Here is a 25,098-nt window from a genome sequence, read left to right as displayed (position 1 = left end):
GGACCATCTATCGGATCCTTCGGTCAGACCTGCTGTGTATGGGTATAAATACCCATGCAGTGTGTTCATTTTAGTTCAGACTCACACACAGACAGAAAGATATACTCGAGAGCTTGAGAGCATTCTGTCAAGAACACACACACATACTTGAGAGTTTGCAAGTTAGATTTTTAAACATTGTGCTTGTAACTGGAACCTTCATACGTATTAATACAGTGGTGTTAATCGGTGAACTCTTGTGTGTTTGTTTCTCTACTTGCTTCATCTCGGTTTGCTTACTAGCTTGGATTCCGCACTCGCTAGTAGGTTTGTATAACAAGGTTTAGGTTCGTCATCCTCCGTGAAAGGGACCTACAATTATTATGCACCATTAAAATGTAATGATTGAATGTAGAGAAAGTGAATATGACTTGAATGCACGTATGATGGTATATAGTTGTAGAGTGTAAGAGTTAGGTGTCGTTATTGTGAGATATGTATAGAACATGTATGTTAACTTGTGGATATAAGGTAGTGTTTACACATGATGTAGTCCAATGAACGTAGATCAATGTTATGTGCTTATGTGAAGATGTGAATCTTCAATATGTTAATGTTGGAGGATATCTGTTGCTAACTATTTTGTTATTGAGGATGAATTTAGAAATCCAGGTATGTAAGTGTTGGGCTATCGAAGAAGCTTTGAGGCTTGGCGTATGGAACAAATTCGAAGAATTCCTATTGGAGTTTTATACATTGACAGATGGCTATGTGGTCAATTGATTTTTATGTATTTATTTAAAAATCTATGATGTCACCATTTACTAACTAACATGTTGGTTATATATGTTGACCGCAGATAGTCGGACTATCATGATGGACAAATCAACAGGGATCGAATTGAAGATCAAGGATTGTACGGAGATGTGGTCACATAGTTCCAATCATATGTAACATAGTTACCTTGGTTTGGAACGGACGATGTAAATGATTTTAAAAGAGGTCGATTTAAATGGTTTTCTAGTACGTTAAACCACTATAAAGAAAGAAATTTTATGATTTATATTTTCTCTATGTCATTTTGGGTCAAAACATGTTAGGGTCATACACTATGTTCAGGGGCGGACCCACATAGAGCGGTTCAGGTCTACAGACCCCTGTGCTTTTAAAAAAAATGTTAATCTTTTATATTAAATTTTATAAGGACCCCATAAATACAATTAGGTGGACACCATAGAAATAAAGAAAAGGAAAACTGGTGTAGTGATAAACCCCTTCTTTACCAACAAGAAGTCATGGGTTGAATCCTTGTATAGCCTGTTTTTCTGTTTTTTATTTTAATCTATTTCAAACTTCGCTCTAACCTGAACCGAATGAGGACCGAACCGAAAATTTTAACGTTTTTATGGAAATTTAAACACCGAAAAAAAGGAGCCCATTGGAAAAAAAAAAATCTTGGGTCCCCCACTGTTTATGGTATCTAAACAGAAGTTAAAAGTTCCAAACATGGCTATGCGATCTTTACAGGTTATCACTCCAAGAAATTGAAAGCACGAATCGTAATCTAATCTAAATTACAATCTTTAAAGAATCTAAGAAATCGCACAAGCGCTTCTTAATTTCATGGTTGTGAGTATAGTAAAAGTCTTAGTCTCCACCTAGCACGTGTTATATTATTACTCAACAAGATACGTATTTCTATGTGAGTTGGAAAAGTAATCGTTGTGGAAGAAGCAGTTGTCACAACAATGTGCTCTATTATATACCTGGATATGTGTTTTAATGAAATTGGTTAAAAGTGACATAGAGGTAGACTATGTGATATGAAAAATGAGAATAGGTTTAATGGATATACTTGATTTCTTCTTCTCAAACCCTTGAAAAACTTCATGTGTACAATATAGTGACACTCATTTTTAGGAACTTCAAATGAAGTGTTATTAGTTTTTCTAAGAACATATTGATTTTACACATGTATTTCTTTCACAACATATAACACATCATGATTGTATTTCTTTCTTGTAAATATGAACCTCCATACCTAAAAAAAAGTGAAAGCACCAAACTTGGCTTTGTAATCTTTACCCGCTGTCATTCTAAATACAAGACGAGATCTAAATCGAATTCTTAAAATCTATGAAGAATCTAAGTAATGGCTCAAATGTTTTCAAAACTATTAAAGATATGTGATCATAAATTATATCTTCAAATTAGGACATTTTATTTTTATTACACATTTTTATATAAATTAAGATCAATTTTTTTTTGTTAGGGAAAGAAGTTAAACACGTATATGTGTTGTTAAATTTTCAAAAGAACATCTAAGATTAGATTAGTGCAACGTTAAAGCACACATGAGCATATTACTCGCTTATTAAAATGTACCTAAAAATCATGGAAAAGCTCCAAACTTGGGTATGCAATCATAGCCCACGTCCATTCTCCCTAAGATGAAAGAAAGAATCTAGAGTATATTTAAAGTTGAATTCTCAAGATTTATGAAGCATCTAAGAACTCACACGTATTTGTCATAGTTGCTAGAATAAGTATCACTAACTCTACTTAGCACACATGTCATATAACTGTCCAACAAATCACATATTGCTATGTGATTTTGATGCGCATGCATAATCGTGTGATGAGAGTGGCTATCCCACCCACCCATGTAATTCGTATATGTACATGGATGAATGCTTCAAACCTAATTCGATGAAATGTGAAAATTAATATAAACATGTGTGGTTTGAAGGATGTCATAGCACATATGCACTACATAAGCTTTTAGTCATAGCAAACATTCTAAATGAAAGGGCCAGACGGTAGTTAATAGATAAATAAAGTGTAAAAAGGAGGGGTTAAAATGCAAAATCTCACCATTATAAATGAAACGCTAACTATCCATTTTATTCAGCGCCGCTGCCTGCCACTGTCGATAGGTAAACCCTAGTTCACCACTGCCGCTTCAGACGCATCTTCTGCCTCCACTTGCCGATCCTAGACAGACGAATGGTTTGTTATCTTTAATTCTTGGTTTATATTGTTAACTAGTCTAAGATCCCGCGATTTCGCGGGTGGCTTAACACAAACATATAAATTAGTAAACTACAATGAGTTGAAAAAAGGAAGTAACGCAAAAATCACAAGTCATTAAAGACTTCTTTATACACCACATTTGACATTATTATTTTGCTACTACGTTTCATGAAGAAACTGCTCAAGTCAAAATCCATTACAATGGATGATAATTATAAAAAAAAAAAAAAAAAAAAAAAAACAGATGCAGGAACTCATGTTCCATTTCATTCCTTCTTTAATCAGCACAAAGTTAAACAAGTATATATCTAAAACCAAATTTTTTTCCAGCAACCGAAATGATTAAATGCAATTAAGGGTAAAAAAAAACCTTATCGAACCAATTTCCTGATCAAATGAGCGCCCGGACCCCAACTTGTTGCATATCTCTAAGCTTCCAAACTGGCATATGAGAACCTTCTTCTGCCTCCGTAAGCTGCATCGCCCACAAAACCAAAGACAGTCAACCAACGAAAGCATGACCTTCTTGACACTGAAACTTGTAGCAAATTACCTTGCCTCCTCCTTCTGTTATTTCACCAAGTCTGTCTCATACATAATACACCTGTTTTGTATGAAACTGTACAGCCAAAGTTACCCCAACTCTGTACAAACTTAAGTACCTTTTTTTTCTTTTTTTAATCGAATTGAAAAAATTGCGTACCCCGACAATAATTAAAGGATTGTCGCCCATTATTTTGGTCTCTCTTATGTCGACTTCAGATATATGTAATATCTGCATCATTAGAGACATTAGCAAATTCAGCCATAGTTCTTAACTTAAAATCTACTGTATTTGTTCTTTGCTTTGTGGAATATATAAGTAATTAACGACTAACCTTGTTGTCATAAAAAGTGCCCTGCATCTCACAAACTTGATATTCGGCTTTACATCTCTCAATTATTTCAGGGGAACAATATTTCTCCAGTACCTTGGTTTCTCCTCTGATGTAGGCCTTGAGGACGGATTTCACAATTTCTTGGACATCAGATACAAAGTCAGTACTAATGAAATCATTACTATGGTCTTGCCTCCTAAACACCAGCATGAAACTAAAAAACTGAGCATACGCAAACACTCTTGTAGGTTAATAATCAATCTTGAAGCTAAATAAATATCTATATTAAAGGTTTATCACATGAAAATCACATGGTCAAAGAAAGTTTAACGACTAATAGTCGAATGAAAATATTACTCTTGAATAATGACAAAACTAAGGGAACTGTATAGAAAAATCAATGATTCAATTGTACCATAATTTGTAATTGTGGCATTGTTTGTTTCACGCCTAACTGGCTTTTAAGTAGAATTGAGAAAACAATCACTCGGATAAACGACTTACACATTCCAATATAATGAACGAACTTTAGTTGAGACTAATAACATCAATAACAACTCAATATAACCTTGAATTTCTAACTCAAACACTACCAATCCTTAATTTCCTGTCAATCACATACATAATTAGATTCATTAACAACAGAAACCGAAATAAAAAAAATACAAAGAACCAATAAATACGTAGCTGAAAACTGAAAAAAAAAAAGGATATAAACTTACTATATTTGCATCATAGAACTCAAAGGACTTATCCAGCACAAACAACAGTTTTTTGCAAAAGCTTCAGATAATCGATCACATCAGTTTGAAAGCCAGGTACCTGTATAGTTGAGATGATTTTCAGTTTCTATATCCTCTTCAACAAATGGTTGTCTTTGAACTCTTAAAAACACCTTCTACAGGGTCTAAAACCAATAATTATTAAAATGATTTTTTTTTAAAAAAAGGCCAAAAATTATCTATTGATACCTTCAATAAAAACTTGAATATTATATAAAACTACTGCCTTTCTCTTCCCTTTTTAACATGCTTTTCTACACCAATTACATTACATAAACATAAAAGTAAGCTCTGCAGATCAAGTGTACATTTCCAAGAATCACACCTTACTAAGCTCTCCAACTCATGTTTATCTTGTCCCTAAATATAAAAAGATATCAATAATCAAATCCATTTATATGCAACAGATCAATCAAAAAAGTTGTACACAATGCATGAACATTTGTACCCCGCAACATATCCTAAATCTTTAACCTTCATGTGATTCAAGATTTTCAAGAAATACAAATTGTATAAGTTAAAAACAAACTTTTACCATTCACCTAGCTTGCATATTATTATAATATTAGAAGCTTAAAAGCGAGGCCTAGATGAGAATTAGGGTTTGGATACGGCTGAAAAAGGATGAATGGTGATATTGAAACACGAACTGTGATTTCAGAATCATAATCGGAAAAACATGAAAACATTTTCTTTGTTTATTAATTCAAGATTATCCCGGTATGGAAGACAATACATCAAAAGAAAAAAACTTCCCTTGTTGCTTGCAATCAAAAGCGAAGAGTTCTAGTGGTAGGTCCGCCTGAACTTCATCGGTACCCTCCACTTTTAGCAATTTTCTGCAAAACTGAACCATTCAAATCAATTAACTTCTCTGTTTCTCGACTTCTTTCTAATCCAAGTCACCAACACCATCTACAACAAAATCAACATCATCATTTTGTTTTAAATCATTAGAGAACTTAAGTACTTTTTTTTTCTTTTTTTAATCGAATTGAAAAAATTGCGTACACCGACAATAATTAAAGGATTGTCGCCCATCATTTTGGTCTCTCTTATGTCGACTTCAGATATATGTAATATCTGCATCATTAGAGACATTAGCAAATTCAGCCACAGTTCTTAACTTAAAATCTACTGTATTTGTTCTTTGCTTTGTGGAATATATAAGTAATTAACGACTAACCTTGTTGTCATAAAAAGTGCCTTGCATCTCACAAACTTGATATTTGGCTTTACATTTTAAACAGTAGCTAGGGCATCCACATGTGACCTCCGCATACCCATCACTGCTAATCTTAAACCCATACATCTTCCTCACTTCTTCCTCGCTATACATCTCCTTCAACGCCACCACCTCTTCCGCCATCTCTCTCTTTCTCTGTTGACCATAATCATACATATAACATATAATGAGAATAATTATTTCAATTTCATACAACAATTGATTGTGAAAAAGAAACTTACTCTTCAAGAAATCGAGGTCTCCGGTAACTGCAGCGTTCAACAACCGTTGGATCTTTTTCTTTCACTGAAATCAAAATTGGATAACTAAGTAGGCACAATTACAAAACACCATAAGCATATCCAAGTTTAAGTTATCCGGAGCACCTGCTATTGCCAAAAAAAACATAAAAACCGCACATGCTAGAAAAAAATATTGAAAACAACTGTTGGTGTTGTAACTTTTGCCTATATATTTAAGCAAACTAATTACAAGAAAATATGAGCATAAGATACCTGTTGCGCCTCCTGTTTGACCTGCATCCCTGCATAACAGAAACGGCCATTTCATATCAGTTATTAACCAATAAACATTACTGACCGACCAATTGGAGAAGGCTTGACATATATTAAATAATGGAACTTTATAAACTCGTTGTCAATACACTTCAAAACTGATTATTAAATATATATATATATATTTGGGAGTATTGTAGTTAGAGAAATTGCTCTTCATCAATCCAATCCAATCCAATCGTACCAAAACGTATCAACTGCGAGTCAAAGTTATTATTATGACATCAATTGCTTTTCATCAATCCAATCCAGATTACATGTATCTGCAAATTAACTCAATCCAGAAATTTCACCATTAATTTTTTTTTTTTTCAATTTGACTTTTTATATCTTTAAATTGTTTGATTTTTTCTTCTTTTTTTAATTCCAAATCTTCTACCAATGGTGTCAATAAAGACTCTGTAATTTAACTGCAAAATAGATTATTGGTTATAATTCTTGCTATATTATCAATTCAATCAGTTTTTATCAATCATACTCGTTTAAATCTTCAACAAAACGACATAGATGTATCATCTATGCTAACTAATCTAAAATTAATAGGATCACTCAAACAGGGTAGGGGGAAATAATACAAAAAAAATGTGAACTTGAATGAGGCGATTAACAATTTGAATCAAAAGAAAAAAACTAAAAAAATCTGAAACATATCTGTTGCGATTCAGAAACCGGCGACTGATTAAGGGTTCCAACAGAAAGAGATGCAAACCCTAATGGAAGAACAAAGGAATGGTGAATATAGATCTAACAAAAAGAACTTCATAAACGAAATAAGAACACTTAAATTACCTTGAAAGAATCACGCATACAGGTGGTGGTGGCGGCGTTGATTAAGCTCGTATGAAGATTTAGGGTTTTTTTCATCGGAAGATGCTGTGATTCTCTCATGTTTAGGGCACAATCAATTTTGAAAGATGAAGCAGATATAGAGGTTGTAGCCCGTGGAAAAACAAAACATGGGAAAGATTGAGGGTTTATAATTTGACTATAGAACTTGCAAGAGAAGGATTTCATAACTATGGAAAGATTGAAACTGATGGTGAGAATTTATGGGAGACGGTATATGATTTGAATGAGAATTGAGAGATGGCGCCTAAATTCCCAATTCTCTGGCCAGAGAGAATAGCCACATCAAAGTCAAATAGTCAACCATTATTTTGCTTTAGTATAAGAGATAGATAATTATACTGACAGACTGATTCCTTATGCTGCAGGGAACTGAAGAATGCGTGTTAATCAGTCTTGATAGCATGGTGATTGTTCATAGGAATGTATCACCATGCCAAAGATGAGATCTGCAAACGTGATGCAGGTAACTAACCGAAAAAATGGCATTTCTGACTTACCTTATTCAAGTATCTACAGATGTTTTTTTTTTTTTTTGGTATTGTTGAAGTGGGATGACTGATGATTACTTATTTTTTTGTCAGGTTTGTAAGTTCACAACAGCAGCGCCTTGTTGAGAATAAGGTACAATAGCTTAAAAGGAAATAAGTCATATGGGCAAAAAAAAAAAAAAATCTTCTAAATCATTCCTTTTGAAAATGCAAATTCTGAGCACAATAAACATTTTTTTTTTCATAATATTTAACACTGTTTTTCTCCAGGAGCTATGTGGAGGAGGTGCTGTTTTTCGGTTGGTTCAAAACACCTTGAAGCTGCCACAACACGATGATCCAAAACTTGCAAGTGTGGTTAATAGGCTTAAATCAAAAGTTTTATGTGGAGAAGCTAAATGGGAATGGATTTAAGCTTTCTGAACCTTGTGATGATTGATTAAGATTTGAATATTAGTTTTATTGATAATTCAGAGAGTTGGTTGTGATGATTGATTAAGATTTGAAGATTAGTTTTAATGACATTCAGAGAGTTGGTTGTGATGATTGATTAAGATTTGACACCCTTTTATAATTTTATGTGTATCTTGTAATTGATTCCTATAATAGATGTAACATTTAAATAGTTATTCAAGGTTTAACATTTGCTTCGGTTTTTTGAATGGTTGTAATTATTCGACAAGTGATGATGAAGAAAGAAGTTTAGAGTGATCAAATATTCCGTTACATACTATGAACAACTTGATAAACATGTAGGTGAGTCTAGGCATAACCAGCTCAAGCTCAACTAGAACTCTAAACCAAATTGATTTTTTGATAAAGGGCTTGACTTTGTTTGGAGTTGACTAAGAACAATTTGATAAACACGTTGGTGAGTCAAGCCATAAATAGCTCAAAATCAACTCGAATTTTAAGGGATTGACTTGGTATGGAGTTGATTTTAAAGTTCTTAGTTTTGATTCTTGAAAAAAGACCAACTTTTTTAAGATGAAGATTAATTGATTGTTAAAAAAAAAAAAAAAAAAAAAAAACCTTCAAATAATTAAGTGGAGAGCTAAATGTACCTCCTTCTTTACTTTTCATACACCCTTTCTGAAAACATGAGTTTAGTAATTGTTAATTTCTTCACCCCTCTAAAACTTGTATGGTGTCGAAAAAAAACTTTTTGAGAAGAAAAAACCAAATAAAACTAAACTCATGTGGGGCAGATTTAAAAACCATTTGAACAAAACTTATCAAAATTATTTTTCTCTTTTTTCCCTTGGAATTATGATTCATTGGTAATCTATGGTTGAATACGGATGCGATATGAAAACATAAATTTTTTTGTATATCGGTAATATTTTTGTAAAAATTCAACAACAATTAACAAATTTTTTTTAGTTTAGGGATCAGCTGGTGGGTTATCTAAAATAACAAAAATATATTTTTTCATTTTTGTGTTTCTTGACAGGGCCGACCCAGAAGGGGTGCTGGGTGAGCGACAGCCCAGGGCCCAAACTCCCTCCGCGCCCAAATTTTATTTTTTAAATTATGTATATTAAATTAAATGTGTGTATATATGTTTTGAAACACAACAAATTTAAGGAAATAGGTAATTGGTCTGGTGGTTTCTGTTCTGATTCATAGAGTTTGTGTTAAATATGTTCTAATTCCTATTCCCCCTTTTTGTTTATTCCTAATTTAAATTTAAATTTCCGTTTTTTCTATTGTTTTTGTTGTTTTGTTTTTGCATTTATTTTCCTATTCAATGTGATGTTTTCATTTTTAGTTTAAAATTGAAAACTTCTATTATTTACATTTTTCTGTTTTGTTTATTATTTAAATTGAATTTAATAAAACAATATATGCAATGTTTTTTTCCTTTTATTATAAAAAACTAATAAATCGAATACGTTTTGAACATGTTATGACTTTCCTTTGTTATATTGAGCGTATCGAAACAAAGTTTCCACTTGGTGCAACACGAAGGTTTGATCCACTAGTTTGTATACAATTTTAATTTTATTATACTAACTCAAATATATTTATATTTCTTTATAAAAATGAGTGATTGACTTTATATTATACGGGCCCGTTTTTTCTACTTGCACGGGGCCAAAAAAATTTTGAAGATTTTCAGAGAGACGGCCTGTTTCTTGATCGATAACTTTCCGTCTATAATAGTTGTTTGGGAACTAGTGATAGCATGATATAATGTTATGTGATATAATATAATAGTAAATATTATATTATCCAATCGTATCATAGCATTTAATATTATATGAAACCATATCAAAAGGAATAGACAATGATAAACTACAACATAACATAATAAATAACAAATATGATGCATTACAATATAATCTGATATAATATAGTACAATATAGCATAAGATATGACATGTTATATTATGATATCATGTAACTTTTTGTTTTATGGTTTTTATATTTATTATTTCATATTTACTCCATGCTTTTTACATTTCATTGGCTTCAAATGTTTTGAAATTACATATCTTATTTCTTTTTAAAGTTTTGTAACATAAAGTTTACAGGGGGTTTTGAACTCAAATTGGTGTTAGCATAGCCCTATATATATATATATATATATATATATATATATATATATATATATATATATATATAGTGGAGGGTTCAAATGAGAAGAATTTTTTTGTAAGAAGAAAAAAGAAGAAGTTTCAACCAATAAGAATGCTTCATTTTACTTGATTTAATATTTGCATTTAATTTTAATGCAAGGGTATATTGGTAAACTTACAAAAATCATTAATTTGTATTTTCCCCTTTAATAACTAACTAAATTAAATTTGTAACTCCTTTTCAAAATATATAATTTTTCCAAGTTAAAAGAAACAACTTAATTTAAAGTGTAGAATAAATTACTAGTTGTGTAGGATAAAACGAGTTGTGTAGGATATATTTCGAAGTGTGTAGGATAAATTTCGAATGTGTAGGATAAAATTCTATAATGTGTAGGGTATATGTAGGAAAATTTTGATATGTGTAGGTTTTGTAGATTATATGTAGGATAATTAATGATTAGTTGACTAATTAATTAAAGAGTTAAAAATTAATAATATGAGTTATAAATGAAATAGTATTTTACTAATATGCCATTTCTTCTTTTTCTTCTCACATTAAATTTCTTCTCAAATGAACCTTCCCATATATATATATATATATATATATATATATATATATATATATATATATATGTATGTATGTATGTATGGGATTAGGAGAAAATGCCCAAAAGTGTGAGAACGGTGAGAACGTATTCTGGCCCAACACGTGGCGCGGGATACGATCAGGGCGTTAGGGTTTTTTTTGCCTTTGCAATCTTCCCTTATTTTCCCAATTATGTTGCGTCTAAGATTTTTTTTTGGCGTTAATTGTATTCATTAAATATTTGGCGTTGAATTAATTGTTTTTGTGTCACATAGATATTTTTTTTTTGGCGTTATAGCATTTTCTTGTCATTTTTTTGGCGTTTTGTGGCTTTGTATAATAATTCACTACGAGTCATTAATATTTTCATAAGATTACAATAAGACCAAATGTTTTTTATGGCGTTTAATCAATTTTTTTGGCGTTTAATACATTGACAAGGTGCTTTGCGAGAACCCGTTCTCACAGTTTTCATATTACTAACATTTTGGTGTTTGTAGTTTTTGGCGTTTTATATAATAATGTATTTTATTTGTAGAGAATTAGATAACAAAACAACAGATAATTTGATAACAAAACAATATAAAGTGAAGAAGAAAAAAATTAAAAATGTTAATCTAATTTCTCATCCGAATCTTCACTGTCATCAGTCTCTTCTACTTGAATTTGTTTTGGCGTTTTAAACCTTTGAATACCTTAGATATATGCCAACTTTCCTACATAAACGCGGTCTTTTTTAGACAAAACTTGTTAGTGGCATCCTGTGTTTTGATGTGATATTCTCGTTTGGTGGCATGTCATTAAAGATCAACACTTGCTTGAATGTTATTTATAATAATGGAGTCCAAAATAGCATTTTACACTTTTGTTGATCCTTTCATGCCATGCATATAATCATCAAGAACAAAGCTCACATAATGACATATCACTGTCATCAGTCACTTTTTCTTGAATATTTGTCCATTTCATTCGGCAAAAGATTATAGAGATAACCCCCTTAGAGAAGAACTCATTCAGTGAAAGTGTTGCCATCTGTGGTTATTTTAACTAACCTTTTTTGTCATTTTAAAGTGAGTGCTTTCTAGAGAATATGGCGTTTGTTTTTTCTGGGTGTGATCCCATTGTGTGTAGACCCCTTTCTTATAAGAGTTTTTTGGCGCGTAGTTTAGGCGGGATTTTTTATTATAATAAATGATAGTAATAAAGAAACCGTCTTTTCAGTTACTGTTTTGTTCAGCTTTTTATCAGTTTCAGGGGTGATAGATGTCCCATCTTCCAAGTTTGGCGTTTTTTTTAAATGGCGTTATGCAGACCAAGATGATAAAAGACAATAACGGAGAAAATATAAAGCATGAAAAATATTTTTTGTTATGTCCGGCGTTTTGTAAGCAATAACTTTTTGTAGTAAATTTTTGCGTTTTGCAAATAAATAGAGAAATATATCATTTAATTATCTTTAAAAAAGAAGATTACACAGAAGAAAACTAACAAAAAAAATTAAAACTCTTCGTCAGAAGGTACTTTATCCAAGAAGTATCCATCACTTGCGTCATCTTCTTCCTCGGAGTCTTCGTCTAGACCTTCATCCATGTCATCACCTTCACCTTTATCGGCTTCTTGTTCCTGAAGATTCTGAAGCCTCCATTTGAACATGTCTTGCATTAACGCCATTTTTTAGTCCATTTATGTGTTCAAACAAGTGGCGTTAGGGGAGTGGGGGTGGTCACTAGTGATAGAATTCTATCACTCACAATATCCAATCAACTCATGCCATGTCATCAACCACTATTCTATCACTCACAAGCATTTTGTAGTGGCGGTGGTCATCACTAGTGATAGAGTTCCATCACTCACAAATTTTTTTAATTTTTATTTTAAAATTAGAAATTAAGAATAAAACATTAAATTATAAATTTCATTAAAATTAAAAAATAAATTACATAGCAAAATTAAAAAAACAACTAAACATTGGAAAAAAAAACTTAAATTAAACGGGTGGCATCTCCCAACCCCACCTTTCGCAAATCTCTCGCTTTTGTTGAATTACAACCATCTTAAACGGTTCGTTGAGATGTGCGTGCGGCTCATACAAGATTTTTAAATCATTTTGTCTTTCTACCGTTTTCAAGTGGCCCATGTATGCCTGCTCGCGTTCAACTTTTACGGACATAATTTTTTCTTTTCTTTGTTCGGCCTTCTTGTATTGCGTCATTTTCTCCTCTTCGATAGATCGACTCCGCCACTACTTCCTTTCCTTTGCTTGACGATTCACCACTTCTCTTACGGCGTGGCCTTGTAGGTGTATCTTCTTCAACGGGGTCGTCAACGGGTTGATCGTGTTCGTCAAGGGGGTCGTTGTTTAAGTTCATTTGGGGCAAGTTATCCGACACGGAAGTCGTGTAGTTCCCCGAATCGGAGGTCTTTGATCTTTTCGGACCTCCTTTTTTTGGAGTCGTAGGCCCAACCACGTCGACCAAATCAACCGGGACCCATTTCGGGTGATGCCTCGCAACCTCCCATGCCGCCACGTGTGGAAAACTCCTCTTTTTGTAGAGTTTGCAATACTCTGCGGTGGCTTGTTGCATGATTGTCGCCTCGCTCGCTCAACTTTGTGGATTTCGGCTCTACAAAAAATATGAAAAGTTATGTATTTTAACAAAACTGTTTTCTGTTTTTAAAAAGTTACGGTTTTTTGTTTTTTTAACAAAACTGTTTTCTTTTTTTAAAAATTGTTTCTTTTTTTTAAATAAATTGTTTTCTGTTTTATTTAAACAAATGTTTTTTTAAATAATTAACAGTTTTATTTATTTTTTTTAAAAACTGTTTCTATTTTTTTAATAAATAACAGTTTTATGTATTTTTAAAAAAAATTGTTTCTGTTTAAAAAAAACAGTTTTTGGTATTCTTTTTAAAAAAACTGTTTTTTTTAAATAACTGTTTAAAAAAGAAGATTTAAACTTTCTTTAAAAAAACATACCTTTTAAATGAAACAACCATTGAACTTACTAATTTTCCCGTTCAAATCCGTCCATTTCGACGTCATTTGGTCCATGTTTCGTTCCCTTGCACCGGGAAATCGGCTAAAATGATTAATGACCGGTCTTCAAAACGTATCCTTTCTTTGCTCGTTGGCATGTTTCTTGTTCTCGGAGATGTGCAAGTACGCCTTCACCAAGGCCACCTCCTCCTCGCTCGTCCAATGTTGTCGGACGGTTGGGACGATTTCTTGAACATCATTTTCTTCTTCCTCTTCCTCTTCTTCTTTTTCTTCTTCTTCTTGTTCTTGAACGTAATCATCATCTTCATCGTCAAGACTTTGTTGTGGTTCACGATACGCGTTTGCAAAATGATGGATGAGGGTGTTGTCTTTTAGTAGTGGGTCGAGTTGGTGGGGTTGGGTTTGAAAGTTTGGAAACATTTGGGGTTGAAATTGGTGAGGTTGAAACGGTGGAACGAAAGGTTGGTTTTGATACGTTTGCGATTGAAAGGGTGGATATTGTTGGGTTTGAAAGGGTGGGACTTGCTCAGGTTCGTCTTGCAACCTAAAGCGCGTCGGCTCGCCAAGATTTGCTCGAACTTTGGGTCTTAAGGGATTTTTCTTCGTACCCGAACCTCTTTTTTTCGAACCCCCACCTCTCTTGCTTGAACCTTCCATGTTTGTTGTAAAATAATTTAGATTGAGTTGGAGAGTTTGTTGATTTTCTGTATTGAGTGTGAGAATAAAGGTTGGATTTTATAAAAAAAAGGGTTAAAAAAATAAACCCAGACGGTCAAAATATCCCCAAACGGTAACTTTCCAAAGTTCACTTTTTGAAATCAACGCGTGATATTTACAACGCGTTGTAAATATAACGCGTGATATTAACCGATGGCGGCGGTGTTCTACTCTTTTCCACGTGTGATAGGGAGGCTATCACGCACCACCCCGCCTGGCCTTATGCAATTCTTCCATGAACCCCAGCCCCTCCTTTGTCATGATGTTTTCAAGCCAGTAGTCTTCCTGCTCTCTGCTGTCATATATAACGGTCACCATGTCTGTTTCATCATCAAAACACCATGATGTCATGACAAGGTCCAGCGTTACATCTGCTTTGATTGGTCCAAATTTCCTTGCTAATGCTTTCATAAGCACATGTGTTTCATGGCATTCGTTATCCCGAGCGATGCCAAGAGATAGGATACCACTCTGTACCTCTTCTTCCATCTTCAAAATTGCCTTGATCGTCCTAACATACACCCTCCTTCTGTTGTCAAAACGCAGGATGAATCGCCTGATTGCCAGAGTGTATCTCCACCAAACGATGGTTATCATTTTTGGCGTTTTGGTTAAACTGGCGTTTTTTGTTAAAGATGTTTTTGCAGAAATGATAGATTGAAGTGATTATCGAAGCGATGTTTGTGACAACTCGTGTGAATTCCTGAACGTTTCGTTTTTACTGTGTAATTTCATGTACGTTAAATGAATTGAATTTGGTGATTGATTTTATTTGAACGATTGTGTGCTTGGTAATGGATAATGCGAATTATATGAAACCGAAACCCGAAACTGAGATATTGGAATATGTTATTTTGTGAAACGAAGCGTTGTAATATATTGCTTTGCGATGCGAAACGTTTTAATTAATTATTTCGTGAAATTTGTGAAACCGTCACTTAGTTAATCCAACCCAAGCCCATCCCATCCCCTTTACGCCACTAATAGGCCCAACCCCACCCTTTGTCCCCTTGTTCGAAATATTAAGCCCAAACCCACACCCTTTTGTCTCTTATAGCCCATTAGCCCAGCTTCCCTTGTGTTTTAATTATACATACTTGGATTTGGGAACAAGGAAAATCAAAACAGAAACCCTAAACACCCCCTAGAGTCCGACGACCAGGAAGACCCCCCCCCCCGTGCAAACTAGCTCCTATTCAGCTTCTTGATTCGCCTCTTTCTTCTTCGTTAGCCCTTCTATTCGCTCCAAGGTTAGTATTCTTGATTTGGATTGTGATTCATGGTATGATTTTGTGGAATCATGGCTGTGATATTAAGTTTCTATGCTAGGGTTTTGTTGTTGCATGATTAATTTGGTTCAGTATGCGATTTGTTGAATTAATTGATGGTAAGTATGCATAAATGTTCATTGGCTGCATTTTTATGAAAATTATGATGTTTAATATCTAGGGTTTTGGGATCATTGATATGATTAGGTGATAATTGATGTTTAATCAGATGTTAGTTATTATTAGGAAGTGTCGGGATCGTTTACACACGTTTTGGTATCGTTTAAATGAAAAACAGGATGATGATTAAAGAAAACAGCCAACTTCAGTTGGCTGTAAACGGACCGTTATAAATCGAAAAATTGATTTTCTGAACTCTAAATTATACGACTTCGAAAAACGCTTCAAATGGTGCTGGAATCAAATTTTTCTGAGGTCGTTTGCTATTTTTAAAGGTCTGTTTTGTACAGCAACAAAGCTGCATTTTTTCTGCAGAAAATGTGTGTTATGTTTTTCATCATAACTTGTAATTTGGATAGAGTTACGTCAAGAAATTAGTACAGTAGATGGACACGGGTGTCGTCGTAAATCACCAACTGGAATTTCGTCAATCTGACTTACGATGAATTTTAAATGAATTTTTCGGTGGACTGCAGTCAGAAAGTGATGAATCTGACTGAAGCCCGGTAAATGATTTTTATAAAATAATTGGTAATGAATTGGGTCCCGAGATTTTTACACAATGTGACGTGGACCGTTTGGAACATTCTGTAAAGTTTTGAGAATTTTTGGAATAGGATAACTGTTTTAGAAAAATACCCGAAAAGAACCCAGTTTTGGATGTTAAAGCTGAAACATTTTAAGTTGTGATTTGTGTGTCTAGATGTCGGTTATGCTATCTGATAATGATCCAACTTGTTAACTGTCAACAAAAGTGTTATGTGAAGTATTATGCGCTTGTTCATGAGTAGTCATAGGGGGAAAATGTATATGTGTGTAAACTGTCAAAGTGAGTGCATGTTATATGGTAGATGCGTGTAGGAGCTGCATGCCTTATTTGAACACACTAATGAACTGAATGGTAATCATACTAGGACGTGATTGACCTACCTTGACTGTTAACCATATTTAGAGACCAACCGAGCAATCAAAGGTGAGTTCACACTTTTCATCAAAGCACTGGATTCCCGGTGGTTTGGGAATGGGTTAAATAACAATAATCCCCCTTGGGTGGGATGCAACCTGCGTATTCTCCTTGTGTAGAATACGTACCTCTGCTCTCCTTGGTAAGAGCGACAACCTTAAATTTACTAGACAACAACTCTATCTTAACTCCCTCATTTTTATATCAACTTAATCGCTAGGCCATTGGCTAACGGGTCATTAGTTAAATAGTGCTATTAGATCTGACAAGCCTCACACCGTGCCGCAGAGGACGGCCGTGGACTAATGGACTTGGGCACTTAGTCAATGTTGATAGACATTAACTCAGGGCACTCAAAATAACTTAAGTCAGTAATCGATATGGTACGGGTCTAGTGGTTTAAAACATCAGGGTAGCCCCCACAGCATATGGTTATGAGAACAAGGAAATTGACAACTTATGGTTTTCAAAAAAACTTATGGTTTTTGAAACAACTTTAAAACAGACAATCAACTATGAACTCGCCAACCTTTTTGTTGACACGTTACCACATGCTTTGCAGGTTGTTAGGTATATGGCAGGGGCTTGCATGCGGAGTGATCGTTGTGGCAAGGAACCAACTTTGGGGTTCCTAACATTAAACTTTATGTTTTAAGCTTTTTATGGGTTTTAGACTTTACGCTTCCACTAACTTTTAAATTTAGTTTTGGATTTTTGGTTTGGTGAACTTTAAACATTTGGTTTGCTATGGTTTTACTTTACATTAATTAAATGTTCAGTATGATTGGTGATATGATCCTGGTCAGTCACACGCCTTGCGGTAATACTCCGCTAGTGGATTTTGAGAGCGTGACAGATTGGTATTAGAGCCATTGGTACATACTAAGAACCAATGTTTTAAAAACGGGTTTTTAAATTAAACCGGTTTAGACTAAAAAATGGTTCAACCGGTTGAACCAGGTTGTAGGTTGTACCGAGCGGTTCAACCGGGTTGACTAGCTAACTCTATAATTTCGTAAATTACAACATCAACTCAAAAGTTAATCCAAAAATGCATGATTACATATTAATAGATTAAAAGATAATCCAAAAGTAAATCCATTCCGAAAGGCTCTTTTAAATCCTCACCAACTAGAGGATAACTATTTTCGTTTCATACAATATTAAATAAAAACTTTTAGTTACGAATAATCATAATATATCATAATTACGTAAGATAAGTAACATATATAATAAAAATAAGTAACAACTCAATCTAAAATAACCCTGGCCGGTACTAGTATTACGTTTCAAACCGGTATACCGGATTTTACCGCTGGTACAAACCTTATGCGATTTCACGTATTTACCGGGGTGTTTGGTGCCGGATTTACATCTGGAAACGGTAATACCGGTATAACCGGCTGTTATTTATTGGTTTTTAAAACATTGCTAAGAACAATTTGATGAACATATAGTTTAAGCGAAATTCTAAACCAAATTGAATTATTGACCAAGGGCTTGACTCGAAATTGAGTTGGTTTAAAGTTCATAACTTCTATTCTTGAAAAAGGGTCAGGTCTTTTAGACTGAAGACTAATTGATCGTTAATACCAAAATAAAAATCTTTAAGTAACTAATAATTAACCAACACATGCAATTATCTAAGAAAATCAATAAATATGCTAAGATATCAAAAAATAAGATTTTGTGAAAATATACTAAAAGGGTAAAATATTAAAAAAAAAAAAAAAAAAAAACCCTAGTGGAGTTCTAATAAATCTCTTTCTGGTAAAAAATTAAAATGAAAATTAATTTTCTTTATCTTTTGAATTTCATGACAATCGTACTGTTCCTAAACTTTTAAATAAAATTGATAAAATTGTTAATTTAGTTTTTATTTTCTTTTCATAGATCAATCAATAGCCTTTTTTTCAAAAAAAAAACTATATACATATATATATATATATATAGAGAGAGAGAGAGAGAGAGAGAGAGAAAGAGGCTGGTTATTCTACAAAATGTCTTAACGTATGCCACGTACCAGATTCAGTATCAACATTGGAAATTTAGTTTATAACATGTGATTTCCCCTTTTCTTTTTCACATGCGATTTCAATTTTTTCTTGTACATACGATTTCCATGTTTTTTGAAACATCCAATTTTCATTTGTTGATAACATAATGTGCAATTTCGCCGTTGCGTAAACAGCGTACGTTAATGCATGTTGTACGATATATATAAGGGATATGGTAAAAAGTGTCTAAAATGTGAGAAGGGTAAGAAGTGTTTTAAACCATTAGATATTTGATCTAATGGTTGAGATCAATAGGGTATAAAAATGTAAATTGTGTTTTAATTAGAAGGACCTTATGTAAAATTGAAGGGCAATAGTGTCTTTTCCAATGTTTCAAATATGGTAACCATATCCTACACAACCATAACCCCCATTAATCTCCTAAAAATTAGCTATTCAAATTTAATTGCTAAATTATATCGATCCTCAATTCTAAGAATACAAAAATATGTAACTGCTGCAAGAAACGTATAACACTATACATCAATCATATAACACTATACATCCATCATATAACACTGTACATCTATCATATAACACTATACATCTATCATATAACACCATATAACAATATATAACACTATACATTCATCATAGACATGCTACCAGAAAAATATAACACTATATAACACTATGCACCCATCATCTAACACTATATAACCAAAGAACACTATATAACACCATGTAACACTATATAAAAAATATATAACACTATACAGTTCTGAATGGTAGTTGCACTACAGAATTAATAATTTATGGTGTTATATAGTGTTTTTGATGGTTGCGCTACTGAATTATATAACACTACAGAATTATATAACACCAAAAACCATATTATAACACCATATAACACAAGTAACATTATATAACACTATATAAAAAATATATAACACTATACAGTTCTCAATAGTTGTTGCACTACAGAATTATATAACACTACACAAATTCGTAGATTAATTCCTAAATTCGAATTCCTATACTAAAGGGTGGCGGTTATTTTGGGTTGTTATCTTTTAATCAATTAATTGAAAGAAATAGAAAATTACTAATTCACCCTTTTGAATTAATTTAGATATAGGACACTTGTCATCACCACATTATTTCTCACCCTTCTCACAAAAGTAGGACTTTGTACAGGATCCTCTACCTATATATATATATATAGGGAGCCGCTAAAATGAAAACCACCTCCAGTTGTAAGAACCATGAGAACCACTCTCCACCAATCACAATCAGCCAACGAAAAGGGTAGTTTGGTCATTTACCCTAAATGTCTAATCTCACCCCTCTCTCTTCATTTAATTCATACCCTATCTCCTCTCTCCTCTCTCCTCTTTCCTCTCTCCTCTCTCTTTCTTTTCAAATTATATCACGCAGACAATATTCATATCATCCATCTTCATCTCTCCATTAATCTTTCTCTCTCTCTCTCTCTCTCTCTCTTTCTTTTCAATTCAGACTCTCTCTCTCTTTTCCATTTCATCCATCCAGACCTTATCTTTCTTTCAAGATCTTGCAAGAACCTACAGTGGTTCAACGGTGGGTGGTGTGATGGTGTTCGGGGAAGGCGATTGGGGAGTGTGATGGGGTTCTCATGGTGACGGTGGTCAGCGGGTGGTTGGAATTCAGCGGCAACAAACGAACGGTGGTTTTTGTTCAAGGAATGATGATGATGATTGATGGTGGGTGCCACCCCTGTTTGCCGGCAACCCACCCCTGTTGTCGGCTACCCCCAAACACCACACCTTTTTGGCTGATTTTGAGGGGGTTGAGTTTTGGGGGTTTGATTTTGGGGGTAATTAATGGCGGCCAGATGTGCCACCAGGTCATGTATGTTCACCACTAGAGAGTCGGATAGAGAAAGAGGAAGCAGGCGGGCCGGCGGCAGCGCCGCCGTGAGCGACGGAGGTCCTGGTCTCCTCCCGACGTGTTGATTTTTGGTATGTTCCTGATATTTTTTTTTATTTGGTTTGAATGATGCTATTGTTCCTTTCTGGTTGAAACATGTTCCTGATCCTTTTCTGGTTTGAATGATCTGGTTTGAAACATGTTTCATGTTCCTTCCAGTTGAATGATGCTACTGTTCCTTTTCTGGTTTGAAACATGTTTCATGTTCCTTCTAGTTTGAAGGATGCTACTGTTCCTTTGATTTTTGGGTATTCTTTATGAAATGGGTATTTGGGTGTTTTATTAGAGATGTTTTCTGTGCTTCTGTTGGTTGGCTTCGATGTTGTTTTACCACTGATTTTTTGATGATGCTGGTTATTTGATCGGTTGGATCTGGGGTGGCGATGATGAAAAAAAAATCTAGATTTTGATGACGATGGCGTGGCAAGGTCGGCGGAGGGTAGGTTTTTGAACCTGCAACCCTACTCTTGCAGCCTCTGATTATCGGAAAATCTGAGCCAAAACATCGTTTTTTTTAAGATTCCACTCGTTTTTTTTTTTGTTTTTTTTTGTTGGGTTTTTATATTTTTTTAAGGCGTCGATGATGATAACAATATATCTGAGACACCTCCCGAGTTTGTGATTTTTGGGTGCGTTCGTTTTTGCGTAAAAAATTTTTTGTAAAAAAAAATTAAACCGTAAACTTTTTAACGTAAACCGTAAACTTTTTTAACCTAAAACGTAAAAACATGAAGCGTAAAACATAAAAAGTTTTACGTAAAATGTAAAACGTAAAAAGTTTAACGTAAACTTTTAAACGTAAAATGTAAACTTTTTAACATTAAACGTAAAATGTTAAAAGGTTTACGCAACACGTAAAAAGTTTTTTGGCGGTCGTAAAACGTAAAACGTAAAAAGTTTTACGTAAAACGTAGAAAGTTTTACCTAAAACGTAGAAAGTTTTACCTAAAACGTAAAAACGCAAAAAGTTTACACAAAACGTAAAAACTGTTACGTAAAAAACGTGTAAAAAATGGCGTTAAAAACGTAAATTACGTTAACATAAAAACGGCGCGTTGAAAAAACGGCGTTAAAAACGGCGCGTAAAAAACGACGTTAAAAAATTGGCGCGTAAAAATCGGCGTTAATAAACGGCGCGTAAAAAACGGCGTCAAAAAATTGGCGCGTTTTTTTACGGCGTTAAAAAATTGGCGCGTAAAAACGGGGCATTGAAAAAACGGCGTTAAAAAACGGCGCGTAAAACAATAGCGTTAAAAAATTGGCGCGTAAAAATTAACGACGCTTGAAAAAACCCGGTGTAAAACCGGCGCGTCAAAAAAACGGCTTTTAAAAAACGGCGCGTCAAAAAAAACGGCGAGGTAAAAAACGGCGCGTCAAAAAAACAACGCGTAAAAAAGCCGTACGTAAAAACGGCGTGTAAAAAACCGGCGCGCAAAATTAATTGTTTTTGTCAAAAAAGCTGAATTTAAAATTGGTTTTAATAAAAAAATCTTTTAAAAAATAAAAGTAATATAATAAAACAAAAAAGTAATTAAAAAATAATAAAGAGAAAAAGACAAAAAAGTGTTATTTTACTAAACTACCATTTTGGATTAAAAAATTAAAAACATAATAAGACAAATTGTATTTAATATTAATTTTTCTTACTTTTAATCTCACCATTCATCTTGGTGATCTAAAGGCTAGAAAGTTGTTCTTATGGTTCTTACAACTAGAGGTGATTTTCATTTTAGCGATCCCCTATATATATATATATATATATATATATATATATATATATATATATATATATATGTAAGTATCTATAGAAAACTCACTTTAATTTAGAAAACCCGGGAAACTCAAAGCTCCTGATGTTTTTTTTTTCTTGAAAAAATTTACACATGTTATATACATGTTTTTAAGGGTTTTGGGCAAAAAAAAATAAAAAAAGCGCTGATTAGATATTTTAAAAAAAATAAACAAGTTTTGGTGTAACACATGTTACAAATACGTCAGATGAGCGTAACATGTGTTACACCAAAACTTGTTTATTTTTTTTTTTAAATATCTACTCGGCGCTTTTTTGATTTTTTTTGCCCAAAACCCTTAAAAACATGTATATAACATGTGTAAATTTTTCCAAGAAAAAAAACATCGGGAGCTTTGAGTTTCCCGGGTTTTCTAAATTAAAGTGGGTTTTCTATACATCCTTCCCCTATATATATATATATATATATATATATATATATATATAGGATAAAGATCCGTTAAGAACCACCCTTTATTGCAAGAACCACGAGAACCAATGTGAACACATGGCAAATTTGTAATTAAGTGACATTTAATAAAAAACACGCTTTCCTTATTTCCATCCCCTGTTCACGACAGTCTTTCACAATCTAGGGTTTCATCAGAGATCTTGCATCCATCGACTTCGGCGATCTTACAGCGGCGACTGATATCCAAAGAATAACATAATCTTCAATTGAGTTTTCCTGTTTCTATCTTTCACCAGTCCTCACACAGTTCTTCAACCGATTTTGGATTTATGTGATAGCATTCAAACGTAGGAATACCTAATTTTCATCCGATTTTGGATTCTGCTTCGATTATCTTCATTATTCACTTATTTGTTCGATTTTCTTCATAATCTGCAGGTTTTAGTTTTCGAATCCAATTTAGATGTTTATGCTATGATTTCAATTTATGATTTGCCATTGATTCGAATCTCGTTTTGAAAGATTATTTGGTTGTTCTGGAATCGAAACAAGTTGCAATGACAGGACGATGGCTGCTACAAGTAATTCAATCTTACATATAGCATATTCCAGCAGGTTTTATTCTATTCGAATCCCAAATAAATTAGGCATTATTGTTTGGTGTTTGGTGGTAGTTGCAGGTCAGAAGTGATGGTGAATTTTTAGCCAAGTGGTATCTTCTCAGGTAAAAGGTTTATATCCATTTTATGTAAATTGTGACTCGTTCAATGATATACTCCTTTGCAGCATGTTCACAATTGTTTTATGATGTAAAATATGATTACTCAATATTATATGCACATGTGCATTGTGTCAATTGCATCATGTTTTATGTTGTACATTACGGTTACTCAATATTATATGTACATATATTATATGCACATGTGCATTATGTCAATTGCATCATGTTTTATGTTGTACATTATGGTTACTCAATATTACATGCACATATATTATCTCCACTTTGGGGTTTGGGTAGTTCACCAGCACCAGTTCATGGTCTTCTCACTTGGCCGAGAGGCATTCACGGCGGCGGAGAGCCGTGCACGGTGGTTTTCATGGCATATAGATATTCGTGTTCATGTACTTCATGGCGGTTGCAGTCGACACGATGTTTACAGTTGCATATGGCGTCTTCGTGTCGATCCTCGTATATCCGATGAACCTCCTCATATATTGTCTGTTGTCTGAATATCATCATCATTGATGCCGACTTTGGTGGTACATCTGTTGTCAATCCCGTTGATAGTCACAGAATTATGTCTAAAACTATTGAAAGTCGACATACCCTTCATAGGTTTGAAATTCAGACTCTTGACTCTATGTCTACTTCACTTTGACAGCACCTACAAATACAGATCATCAAGAGTTACAATTCATTCGATTTGTGACTAAAGGTATTATGTTGACTGTAAACGATGTTTATTCTTTTGTAAATGATATTGTATTAAATGATGTGCACATGTGCATTATATTGACTGCAAATGATGTTGTGTTAAATTATATGCACATGTGCATCATGTTGATTGTAAATGATATTGTATTAACTTATATGCACATGTGCATTATGTTGAAAATTATACCATGTCGTTGATGTATGGATTCTGTTTATGTATTGTCACACCCCAAATTTCCACGTGTCTCCGGTGGGCCCGGTGGGGAGTACCGTGACGTAGTTGACATCATCATAGTCAAACAACACAATATTTAAATGCACAGCGGAAGCAAAAGATAAATATATTACAAACCGATATAAAGTAATATCAAGTATTACAAACGGAATGTA

General features: G+C 33.6%; 3 long non-coding RNA genes across 3 annotated transcripts; 1 reads left to right on the top strand and 2 right to left on the bottom strand.

The window, feature by feature from the left end:
* Positions 1-2,888: 2,888 nt before the first annotated feature.
* Positions 2,889-8,458, top strand: LOC110869506. Its single transcript, XR_002553047.2, has 4 exons — positions 2,889-2,988; positions 7,687-7,784; positions 7,903-7,942; positions 8,080-8,458. It is a non-coding gene; the product is annotated as an uncharacterized LOC110869506 (long non-coding RNA).
* Positions 3,747-5,040, bottom strand: LOC110869513. The gene is made up of 4 exons (XR_002553048.2): positions 4,998-5,040; positions 4,613-4,712; positions 3,891-4,030; positions 3,747-3,787 (listed from the first exon to the last, which is right to left on the bottom strand). It is a non-coding gene; the product is annotated as an uncharacterized LOC110869513 (long non-coding RNA).
* Positions 6,898-7,380, bottom strand: LOC110869523. The gene is made up of 2 exons (XR_002553050.2): positions 7,262-7,380; positions 6,898-7,182 (listed from the first exon to the last, which is right to left on the bottom strand). It is a non-coding gene; the product is annotated as an uncharacterized LOC110869523 (long non-coding RNA).
* Positions 8,459-25,098: the final 16,640 nt, after the last annotated feature.

This window comes from Helianthus annuus, chromosome 1 (assembly GCF_002127325.2).
Source record: "Helianthus annuus cultivar XRQ/B chromosome 1, HanXRQr2.0-SUNRISE, whole genome shotgun sequence".
Taxonomy (NCBI): Eukaryota; Viridiplantae; Streptophyta; class Magnoliopsida; order Asterales; family Asteraceae; genus Helianthus; species Helianthus annuus.
Note: the sequence above shows the minus strand (reverse complement) of the source record. Positions and strands in the feature narration are given on the sequence as shown.